General features: G+C 40.5%; 1 pseudogene; it reads left to right on the top strand.

Moving 5' to 3' along the window:
• The first annotated feature begins 2145 nt into the window (after positions 1 to 2145).
• Positions 2146 to 7282, top strand: LOC101635285 (annotated as a pseudogene).
• Positions 7283 to 7296: the final 14 nt, after the last annotated feature.

Genomic DNA, 7296 nt, shown 5'->3' with positions numbered 1-7296 from the left:
GGCTGACCCCAGCAGGGCAGGCTGCTCCCGTAAGGTGGACGCTGCTTCCCTGCCCTCGCCCTCTCCCCACTGCTCTGTCTGCGCCCTCACACGTGCTCTGGCTGTTTCTGTCCTGGGCACTGGGAGGAGCAGCAATAGGAGAGGGACCGACCTGGGAGGAGTGTCACAGCCACAGCGGGTCGGACCCTGGGGCCCAGGATGCACCCCGCTCGCCCCAAGCATGTGTGTGAGTAGTGGCCGATAAGGTGGCACAGGCAGGCCTTTGCATTGAGTTTTGGGAGAAAGAAATGAGTCTGCTTAGTGGTAGGGGAGGGTAGTGGAGATAGGAAGGAAAGGAAATGCTGAGGGTCTGGACAGGTGAGTTTTGTGAGTCTAGCTCCCTGTGAAATGTTATGTGTTTTTTTGTTTTGTTTTGTTGTTGTTTTTTTTATAATGGAGGAAGCATATTTAACTCCAGTACTTCCTGGCTACATGACTATAGAAGAGTCCCCTACCTTCTCTCATCACTGGTTTTACCAACAATGAAATGAGTATAATAGTCTTGTAAATGATCATGATAAAACTAATAAAATACTGTTATTACTAATTTAGAGCCAGATGTGTATCTGAAATTGTTCCACACCATTGATATGTGCAGACTCTTTAAAACATTCCTCTTTGGAAGAATGCCAATTGATACACCAAGTGGTAAACTGAGGGAACTGAGGCAAGAGCGATAAAATCACGAACTCATCACTAGCTAATAAGGATGGGAGCCCAGTTTCAAAGCCAGTTGTCTGACTCCAAGCTGTTAGCCAGCCATTCAGTAATACAACAGTGTCTGCTGCACTTTTCTGGCCTAACTGAGTGATCCAGTCACCTTGGTTGCTATGGAGCTGGTGGGGTAATGGTGGCAGAGGTGGGTTCGTTTTTGGCTGTGTGGGCCGGACGTGAAGGGGGAGCCAAGAGCAGGGCTGCAAGTTGCAGCCTGCAGTTTCCTGACATCTAAACTGCTAGATTAATGAGAGTCTCGCATGATGACAGACCTTAATATGTAATTTTTTAGCCAACAGGGGAAACCCTTAATAGGAATTCTCCCCAAATTAGGAGTAGAGAGTTTACACCTCTTTGACTTTGCTACACACTACTCAAGGTTAGAGTGTGGTAACTACAGCCTCCAGACTCCGTGGCTCACAGTGACAAGGGAGTGTTCTTTGTGTTTTGCACTGGTCGAGGCTGACTATAAAGCTCCACCCCCTCTTTGCTCTGAGATTCGGGCTGACGGATCAACTCTGGTCTGGGACGTGCTGTTCTTGTGACATGTGAAAGTGCAGAGTCAAGGCTAGGAGATGGCTCTTAAAGATCCTGTTCTGGTGCGACACATATCACTTCTGTTCACTGGCTGTTGGTAGAAGAAGGGCGTGTGCCAAGTCTAATGCCAATCAGGTGGGAAATACAAAAAGCCCAAAAGGAGCAGCAGTGACCATTTTGAATAAATAGGGTACCACTGTGTGTTTTCTTACCCACAGATGTTTACTTTTCTCCATCCTGCAAGTGAAATCTCTCTCCAAGAGAAAGAATGCAAAAACCCCATCGAAATAATAGTCAGGATCAAAGTCCTGGGTGATGTGATAGTTTCATATCTGATCTGAATGTCCTGAACAAAACACAAATTGCTGGAATCCATATATCCAACATACCATGGAGCAACAGGAAGAGAATAACCACAAAGAATTCCCCTAGGCAGGCAGGGGCGCTTAGGAGGGTCCGAGTAGCAGTCCCAGGTCCACAACAGTTATGGAATCCCACTGGGCACACTTAAGGACTACTGACTTTCGGAGTGGGGGAGTCTTGGCAAGGTAGAAGTTCTGCTTCGTAGATAGAGTCCCAGGCATGTTTTTGTTGATTCTAGTACTTTGTCTCTGAAGGTTTCTTCCTTCTTGGTTATATATGATGATCCTGGAGATTAAACTCTCCTGAGTGCTTAACAACTTTTTCATCCTTCCTCAGTAGGCTGATGACCCAAGGATTGATTTAAGTTATGAGTACTGAATATAACTCAAACACAAAAGTTTTTTTATGTATTTGCTTCTGTCAGCTCCATGTGTCAACAGTTTACCCACAGTTCTTTTTGACATATGCCCTTCTCTTTTGCCTTAATTGTAGAGCATTTGGAATTTGCTTGGGAAACCATATTTTAGTCACCCTGAGCAATTTAATCACACTGAAGGGATTTACGGGGGACCTTCTGAAATTATTCAGAGGTTTGAACAAAAGGTTTGACAACTACATTCATGATTTGATCCTTGCAGTCAGCTGAGTTTAAATCATCGTTGATCATTCAAAGGCATTATCTGTTATCTTTGCCTGGTTGGAAATGAGAATTGGTTGAATATCCAAACCTGCAAATCCAGGGATTTCTGGACACTTTCTCTTACTCGACATGTTTATTTTGCAAATTAGCAAACATTCTTTTAATATAATTTGTCAAATGAAGCCTATAATAACCAACTTAAACCATCAATGTCCTATTTCCTGAATATTCCCATAACATTAGAAACTAATGCTATGTTTTTTCTTTCAAAGTATTGTAGACAGCAACTTTACTAAACAGGAGAATTACCAAGTTACATAGGTTACCATCTTGCCAGTAAGGTTCACCAATGACTGGCCTTGAAGCCAATGTCATATATTTTAGGCTTTTTCTTATTGAAGAGTCCCACTTTGAGAACCAGATTTTAGTTACTTTAGGCTAGTTATGCTATAACAACAACATAAAGTTATACCAATGAAGGTTTACTTTTTGCCCACATTGCCATACGTATAAACTGGAGAAAAAGGGAATCCTTGCCTGGCGTCATTTACTATTTTCAAAGCAGAGATAAAAAATCTGGAAAATTTTGTTCTTTTGTCTCTTCCCTTTTATTCTGTTTTGGAAAGCAGATTACCTGGGTCACTGGGGCAAGAAGCTCAACCCTAGAGGGAGGACCAGGGGATAATATCTATAACAAACATTACTACGGGAGTGAGTTTTCCTCTTTATTTTCCTTATTTTGGACTAATATATATTAATATGAAGTTGTTACTTTGATTTATACTGTGAAATTATTAAGTGTCTAAATGGACTTTGATTTCTAAATACTTTGAAGGGAAAGTAACATGAATTTGTGTTGTCTTCACTTCTGTGCCTTACGATTGATAGCATAGGGAGTACTGTACAGTAGAAATAAATAGCAGATCTTCTAATTCTTATTACAGAGAGTGACAGGACAGTGCTGATGGGGTCCACAGAATAGTTGTATCTTGGGACGAACTGGATCCAGGACTGGATGCTCACTTTGTACAATTAGGAATGAAGGAAAATAATTAGAATTTGGGGGTGAGGATTCACTCTAATCATAATCACAAAGGACTTATTGATTCACTAGAAGACCACTTGATTACATTGCCAACCTGTGAGCTAACAAATGGATGTGGGGATAAGTTATATGACTCAGCCACTGTAAAAATTGTCATTAAAGTCATAGGTCACAAGTTTTAAAAATAATTTTATGCATTTGAGAATGCAAGGAATATTTGTCTCTTACTTCTAGTTGAAAAATTAAAGAGTAAAACCACTTGATGACTGAGGAAATGGTTCCTCAGCTGAAAAATTAAAGAGTAAAACCACTTGATGACTGAGGAAGTGGTTCCTCAGTTGAAAAATTAGAGAGTAAAACCACTTGATGACTGAGGAAGTGGTTCCATTCATATGCCCCAAATTAGCAAATGTCTATTGCAGGCAAGATTCTTCTGAAACCCTAATTATATTTCTGAGTGGTTCATGTGGACATCGGTGAGTGGTGTCATGACTATAAAGTAGCAAGGACAATATAGTTCTTGGAGTAGAGCAAAATGTTTTTGACATAATAAAGCCCAAAACTGGGCATTGGGATATCTAGGACTTAAGAATCCCTTTTGCACAACTCAAAATTCCTTAAGACGCTTGCCCACGCTTCTACCCAGGACTATGAGTGTGTTCACTGAGGCTGCAAGAATGTCTTCTGTGTTTTAGGACATGGTGACATTCAAGGATGTAACTGTGGAATTCACCCAGTGGGAATGGGGACAGCTGAACCCTCCCCAGAAGGACTTGTATAGGGAGGTAATGCTGGAAAACTTCAAGAACCTGGTCTCTTTGGGTAAGTTCAACTGCCTCAATTCCAAAGGCTCCCAATCAGGCCATCTTTATTGCCATGTTATTTAAAACTAGAGGTTTCTGAGGTTATAGGCTAAGGTTTGTCCTTATGTTCTGGAATCAGATATTTACATTCTCTTGGAGGCACAGAAATAGGAATTTTTTTGATCCTCATTCCTAGAAGTTCTGCTCCATACAAACTGGAATGATAAGTTTCAGGACTCTGTTCTTGATAGTTCACATTGTATATTCTTTGGGGGTTAACCACACCTACAATAGTTCTCCACCATGAAAACCAAAGAACAAAGTCTTAGTCTCTTAGAACAAAGGATTAGTCATAATCCTTTTCTTTCTGTGCCACCAGGGTTTCCAGTGTCCAAACCATATGTGATTTGTCAGTTGGAAGAAGGGGAAGAGCCCTGTGTGTTGGAGGGAGAAATCTCAGGTGAGTGATATGAGTGAAACCTCAGTAACCTCACACCATTGCCAACAGGGCATGAGAAGTTGCCTTGAACCCTTGCTCAAGGGATCTCCTTTGAGAAGGTGAGATCACTTGCCAGGAGTGCTTGCTCAGTATTTTGAATATTCACAGGCTTTTGTAAATATCTTGAGCATCAGAATAAGAGATAAAATTTTCTTCTTGAGCATTTATTTTTCCTTTGATACCCTCCTGTGCTCACTCCTTCCTTCAGCATCACTAGATATCACACTGTCAGTGTTATACGGGACCTTAGTCCTATGTCACCAGGATTCAAGAAGTTAGCAGATGATCAAAAAAAGAAGAGTTGAGAAGCCTAGAAGACAAAGGGTTACAAACAAGGACAGACATGTTCTTTGTCAGGAAGAGGTGAGGAGACTGCTAGATGATGAAACTGAACCTCAAGAGAGGTGGTCCCAGAAATGAGCACAATGCCAGCCCAGCTGCAGGCATCCCTTTGACACTGTTTACTCGGTGTCAAAGACTTAAGAGTAACAGTGACTGCTAGGGCCCACCAGGATCTCCCCTTCAGAACTGGAGCAGAACTGTGGACTCAAACCTCTCTTGACTTTGCATACTGGAGGCAGTTGATAGTCTGTGCCTGTTTCTTTCTCTGAGGCAGGGTTCAGAGCCTCAGGCCAGAGCTGAAGGTCAGAAAGCAGCACTTGAGTCCTGAGAGCAGAGCTGGGGCCTGATCACAGGAACCTAGACTAGAGGACAGAGAAGGAAGATATTAATCTTCCCTGTACTAGCATTTTCTTGGTTATCTTTCTTCCTGAATGACAGCTGGGGTCTGAATCTAGATCTAGTCTCATGGTCAATAGCTACAGTATTTACAAACATGATTGTGTTTCAGCATTCTTGGGGAACTTGTAAAGCTTTCAGATCGCAAGAGCCATACAAGACCTCCTGACTTAGCATCTGACCTCTGGGAACACTGGTTAGACATTGCCAGTCATTCCCCTCTGCAGAAGTATCTTTATTGTATTATATAGTTTTCTGTTGTTGAAACAAGTTTCCCAAATTTATGGCTTAAACTTATGGCTTAAAACAAAAGCATTATAAAGTGATTATAGGTCAGAGATCTGGCATGTGTCCACATAACTAAAATTCATATATCTTCAAAACTGCATTCTTTTCTGTAGTATTCAAGGGATCTTGATCTGTCTCATGATCAAGTTCCTTTTATTATAATAATGAGGTTCTCATTATCTCGCCTGCTGCAATGGGAGGTGTGTTCTTAGCTTCTAGAGATGACCACATTTCTTGTCTCATGGCGGCCTCTTCCACCTTTAAGGATAGAACATGGTCGAGCCCTCCTTCTGACCTAGCCAGGAAATGTTTTCTGTTTTAAAGCATTAATGTGATTAGATAAACTTAATAATACAAGTTATCCCCTACAGGGGCTGTGCTATTAATCATATTTGCAGAAATCCTTTGCCATGCCTAGATAAAATCAGACAGTGATGTCTTAGAAAAGAATTATTCTACCTATCAATTGTATATGTCATAATATAATGCATACTATATGTATAGGTATATAATACATAATAATTTATGGTGTAAACTAGAGTGTTGAAGGAAGCTTTGTGATGGCCATCTAATTACAGCTCATCTTTACTATTTTTGCTATTATTTAATGCCTTGGAATTTAAACAATATTCTTTTTGTTTTCTTAGTCTTCAATTATCTTCTTGTCACTTTTCACTCTAAGATTTCTTTAGATATATGTCTTTTTTGAAGAAAACTGCACTTTTTTAATATATTTTTTGAGCCTTAATTACCTTACATTCCTTATAGGATTTCATTTCGTTTGTTGCACACCCCCCTCCCCAAAACCAAACCAAAACAAAACAAAACAAAAACCAGTAATACTAGAATGCCTGTTCCACCTCCAGACTGGGAAAGAAGACCTAAAGACAAAAAAAATCAATGCTAACTCAGATTATTTTCACAGAAGAGTTATTCCAGATAGCACCAGTAGAAAAACACATTAGAGATGAACTGTGACCTTCTAAACTAACAGCTTATGGCTGTGATGATTTAAAAAAGAGAGAGAAATGATAACTGAATGAAATATTTCAAATCTATAGCTACCATTAGGAGATATCATGAATGGGGCGAATCTGGAGACAGACCTACTGTCAGTCCTTTTTAACCAAATCTTTCTTCCCACAGGAGAAGTATCCTATAAATGTGATATAGAATTCAGACAGACTTCAAGAAGAAATAACTCTCAGATAATATATCCAGAGAAGAAATCTTATAAATGTAGTGTATGTGGAAAGTCCTTCCATTTTCAGTCAGAACTTAAACACCATCAGAGATGTCACAGTGGAGAAAAGCCCTATGAATGTAGTGAGTGTGGAAGAGCCTTTGGTGATATTTCATCCCTTATTAAACATCAGAGAACTCATACTGGTGAAAAACCCTATGAATGCAGTGAATGTGGAAGAGCTTTCAGCCAGAGTTCATCTCTTATTCTACATTACAGATTTCACACTGGAGAGAAACCCTACAAATGTAACGAATGTGGGAGAGCCTTTGGTCACACTTCATCCCTTATTAAACACCAGAGAACTCATACTGGAGAAAGGCCCTATGAATGCAGGGAGTGTGGGAGAGCCTTTGGTCAGATTTCATCCCTTATCAAACACCAGAG

This window comes from Condylura cristata, unplaced genomic scaffold (genome assembly GCF_000260355.1).
Source record: "Condylura cristata isolate star-nosed mole 26May11 unplaced genomic scaffold, ConCri1.0 scaffold00357, whole genome shotgun sequence".
Lineage (NCBI taxonomy): Eukaryota > Metazoa > Chordata > Mammalia > Eulipotyphla > Talpidae > Condylura > Condylura cristata.
The sequence above is the reverse complement of the archived record's forward strand: the minus strand, read 5'-3'. Positions and strand labels throughout refer to the sequence as shown.